The sequence below is a fragment of the Tripterygium wilfordii genome, chromosome 7 (genome assembly GCF_013401445.1).
Source record: "Tripterygium wilfordii isolate XIE 37 chromosome 7, ASM1340144v1, whole genome shotgun sequence".
NCBI classification, from domain to species: Eukaryota; Viridiplantae; Streptophyta; class Magnoliopsida; order Celastrales; family Celastraceae; genus Tripterygium; species Tripterygium wilfordii.
Window position 1 is genome coordinate 11191996 of NC_052238.1, and position 4951 is coordinate 11196946.

The window sequence follows — 4951 nt, forward strand, 5'->3', positions numbered from 1 at the left end:
TTCAAGGGCATTTGGGTTAAATCATGTATGTAACCAATGGGGAACGTTTGTATAAGGGTATTTAGGTATTTTCAATGGGAAAAGGAGAAGAAAACCCTAAGATTTCTTCTTCCTTCTCATAATTCATCGACTACAACATCTAGCCTCCATAGTTTTTCTCTCTTTCTCTCTCTAGGGTTTTACGTAGTTCTTGTGATCTTGATTGTAAACATTGGTTTTCATCTATAAAATTGATGTTTATTCTCATTATAATGAGTGGCTAAGTTCCCTTTCTAGTTTCTAGTCCCGAACGGTGGGTGCAAGGTTTCGATTACTCAAGGTATGCTCAAAGAATCGTAGCTTCGATTTCTCTCTTTTAATTTCGTGATATTTGTGTGATTGGATCTATGGGAATGACATATTTGATTGTATTCTTGGATTGTCTAGTCTAGGGATTGCATCTAATGTGTTCGATTGAGAATTGTTAAACCCATTGCATGATTTCCTTAATTAATTGAGTTTTTCATTGCATAGCTATTAATTATGTGTATTGATGATGGGGTTTTGGGTTAATTTAGGAATGTGCATGGGAGAGTTATGGTTAATTGATCTTTGAGTGTGAAACTAGGGTGTTAGCCAAGCCGAGCCCCAAGGGGGAACATTAATCCATAATATTAGGTGCTTATCCCTTTACGTTCATCGTAGATTAAGAGACCCGATGGCCTACATGTATGAATTGAAGTCTTATATCCCAATTCTCTTTGCATATGCATGATTGATAGTATCACACAATGCATTGTGTATGGTTGTGTGTGTTTGCAATGATACCTTGAGTATGAGAACCGAGTAGCCACCGGGACGGACTAGAGACTAGGTTTTTAATTAATTGTTTTAAATCCAATTTGTGCTTACTTTGATTACAAAATCGCTCATGCTACCGAGTCATTCGGCCCATTTCTTTTACTTGCTTTTATTTGATATTTATTGTGTTTATTAGTGTTAGCTAGTCATTTGCATATCATTCACTTCAAATTTGCATTGCTTCCTCGTGGATCGATACCGGACTCACCGGTTTATTACTTGACGATACCCTACACTTGGGGTAAGTACACACACACACTTTGGTGTCGGTCAAGTTTTTGGCGCCGTTGCCGGGGAAGCGAGTGTCAAAGAAGGAGCTGGGTGTCTTGTAGACGCTAGCTTTATGCTATTAAACACCATCAAATAAGGAAGGAGCACAGTCACGCTTCAAGGGTAACTTCGTTCCTCCCTTTTACTTGCTTTCTAGTGTAGTTGATTTAGTGTAGTTGCTGAAAAGAGCGAAAAAAAAAAACATTTTGTGAGGAGAACTTGGCGGATAGGGCTAACTTAGATTCCTGTGGGCGATGGATGCCACCTTGTTTGTTGCTTGGTAGTGCTGCGTTGTTTGAGAGAGCTTTGCGCATTTTTTATTTTTATCACTACTTGCTACATCTTGGTGTGTTATTGTTCCTAAGGTTGATTGTTGCTCTATTCCTCTCCTTGCTCTTGTTCTTGCTTAATATTGTTATTGGTTGTTCATTAATTGAAAAAAATCTTGTGTTACTTGACGTGGTTGGTTGTCATCTTTTGAGCTACTTGCTATTGTTTCTTGCCATCATGTCTCAACCTAGAGATAATGTTAGTGGGCATGGGTCTAATAGAGATGGGATAGGTGGTGATATAAATGTGAGTGATGCGGGGAGTGTACGTGGGGGTGATATGAATCTTGATGCATTGCGTCGTCTTTTGCAACATATGAACATTGATGAATTGATGAATCTAGTGCAAGGGCAAGATGTCCAAATTGGCAATGCCCAAAATGCACCAAATGCCCAAAATTTGCAAAATGTTCAAGTTGAGCATGCTTTGCAAAATGCACCTCAACCACTTCAACAAGACAATGCGGCGCAATTTGCCCCACAAAATGTCTACCCACCTCCCAATATGCCTCCCGCATACCATATGCCTCCCCCATATAATTATATGTATCCCATGTATTACCAAATGCCACAAGTGCCACAATATGCTCCTTTTGGGCAAAACTTTCATGCACCTCTTCCTATGGAGTACCTTCATGCCCAAGCCCAAGAGCATCGCACTTTGAGGGAGCTTACACATCCCGCAAGGCAAACCCAACCTTCTTGCATCATCATGCCACCGAACCAACAAAACGTGAGCCTTAAACCGTCAATGTTCCAAATGATTCCCAAATTCCATGGAATGGAATCGGAACGACCATATTCCCATGTGCGTGATTTTGAATCGGTGTGTACTACTTTTGGTGATGTCACATGCTCACAAGAAATTTTGAGACTCAAACTTTTTCCATTCTCTTTGAAGGATCATGCAAAACAATGGTTTGAGAACTTGCGCCCCCAATCCATTGCTACTTGGGCGGCAATGCAAGAAGAATTTCTCAACAAATATTTTCCTTCCCACCGTACCATCTCTTACCAAACACAAATCATGAATTTTCATTGCAAAAAACATGAAACCTTCTTCCAAGCTTGGGAGAGGTTTAAAGATTTGTTGTTTATGTGCCCTCACCATGGATTTCAAAAATTTCAAATTGTGAATTTCTTCCACAAATCTTTGACTCCATCTTTGAAGAAATTGGTCTCCACTATGACTCAAGGTGATTTTTTAAATAGGGATGCCAATGAAGCATTCACTTTCTTTGATGGGTTGGCGGAGGAATCCCGATCTTGGGAAGCTCCTCCACTAACCAGACATGATGTTGTGCCAAGCTCTAGTGGCAAGTTTGTGTTGAATGAAAATGATGATGTGCATGCTAAACTTGCTTTGTTGTCCAAGAAATTGGAGTCCCTAGAGTCCCTAAAGGCCCCTATAAATGTCGTTGGTGTTGATGGACAAGTTGCTTGTACTTTGTGTGAAAGTAGGGAACATAAGACGGATGAGTGTAATGCTCTACCGGCTTGTAAGGAAGTCCTATTTGGGCAAGGTTACAATGGGAACAATTCTCAAAACTTTAGAAAGCCTTACCCTACTAATAACCAAGGCAACAATTCTTACAATGAGAATTACCCTTGGAGGAATCATCCAAATTTTGGGTGGAGGAATGATCAATCTCCATCACTCCCCAATCCACCCCAACAACAATTGCCTCCTCCAAGTGTTGCACAACCAACTCAACAATCTTATATTCCACCCCCCAAGAGGTCTCTTGAAGACACTCTCAACATTTTCATGCAAGCTCAAATTGGGGAGAATCAAAAGGCCAACAAATTTCAAGAACAAACCAATAGGGCCATTGAGGATATTAGGAGTCAAATCACTAAGGTTACGCAAGCTCTCACAACCTATGAAAAGGGGAAATTTCTGGCCCAACCTTACCCCAATCCTTCAAAGCAAACCAATTTGATAAATTCACCTAGTGGGAGTAGGGAGGTTAGTGGACATGAGCAAGTGCAATCCATTCTTACTTTAAGGAGTGGAAGAGTTGTGGATAGACCAATACCCTTTGAGAATAGTGATGAAAATGATGTGGTGCAAGACTTTGGTGATGGTGTGAAAGAGAAAGAGGAAGAGAATAGTGAAACTGAAAAAATTTTGCTTAGTGAAAAAAGAGTTAAGCAACAAAGAGACCGCGAGGATAAAGTAGAGCCTACCAAGGAGAGTGAGTACATCCCCAAGATACCCTTTCCCCAAAGGCTAAGAAATAACACCAATGAGGCATTGCATAAGGAGATGTTTGAGCTATTTAAACAAGTTAAGATCAATATACCTCTCTTAGATGCAATTAAGCAAATACCCTCTTATGCCAAGTTTCTTAAGGATTTATGTACGGTAAAGAGGAAATTAAATGTTAAGGAGAAAGCTTTTCTAGCGGAGCAAGCAAGCTCTATTATTCAAGCCAACACCCTCCCTAAGTACAAAGACCCCGGTTGCCCTACTATCTCATGTGTCATAGGGAACCATAGGGTAGAGCAAGCATTGTTAGACTTGGGAGCAAGTGTGAATCTCCTTCCGTACACAATCTATCAAAAATTGGGGTTAGGTGAATTGAAACCCACTAGGATTACCCTACAATTAGCCGATAGATCCGTTAGGGTTCCTAGGGGTATTGTTGAAGATGTGTTAGTACAAGTGGACAATTTTTACTATCCCGTGGATTTCATTGTGTTAGATACTCAACCTCCCACTAGCTTTAGCACTTCCATTCCGGTCATTTTAGGTCGCCCATTCTTAGCAACTTCCAATGCCTTAATCAATTGTAGGAGTGGGGTGCTACAACTTTCTTTTGGGAATATGACCATGAAAATGAATATCTTTAGTGTGACAAAGGTTATGGGTGAGTGTGAGGATATAAGGGATGTAGATTTTATTCATGCCCATGTTGAGGATAATTTGGAGTTAACCCTTGCAAAGGATTCGGTTGAAGGTGTGCTAGCATTGGGTGCGAAACTTAGTCAACCTTTGTGTGAGAAAGATGACATTGAGGAATTAGAGCCTCCTCCTACACTTAGAGTTGAATCATTCCACGTGCATCCACCAAGATCGGAAAGAAAACCTTTAGTAAGTGGAGTGAAAAAGTCTCCAAAACGCCACTTTGTTCCAAAAGTCCTTGAAAAAGTTAGGAGGGTGTGGCGGCCCAAATCTCGGGTACAATTTTTTCCCGAAGATTTGAGGACCAAGGAGAATGGACCTTTAGATGTTCGTCATGTTCCTCAACATGGAAGTAGTGATTTTGAGGACACTAGTGGAGGAAAAGTGTTTAAGGTGAATGACCAATGTTTGATACCATTCATGGAGAACTTTGATGCGTTGGTTGTTCCCCGAGATCTAAAGGATCCCACCCCCACCTAGTTGTGGGAGACTCCACTCTTGTACCATAGTATGGTTGTGATTAGTTTTGATTTGATTTCAATTTTTGTGTGTGTTTTGTATGCTCACAATCTATTTCACAATTTCCGCACCTTGTGCACTCATT

At 40.5% G+C, this 4951-nt stretch overlaps 1 pseudogene; it reads right to left on the reverse strand.

The window, feature by feature from the left end:
• Window positions 1–2455: 2455 nt before the first annotated feature.
• On the reverse strand, window positions 2456–2555 carry LOC120003168 (annotated as a pseudogene).
• Between the last annotated feature and the right edge of the window lie 2396 nt (window positions 2556–4951).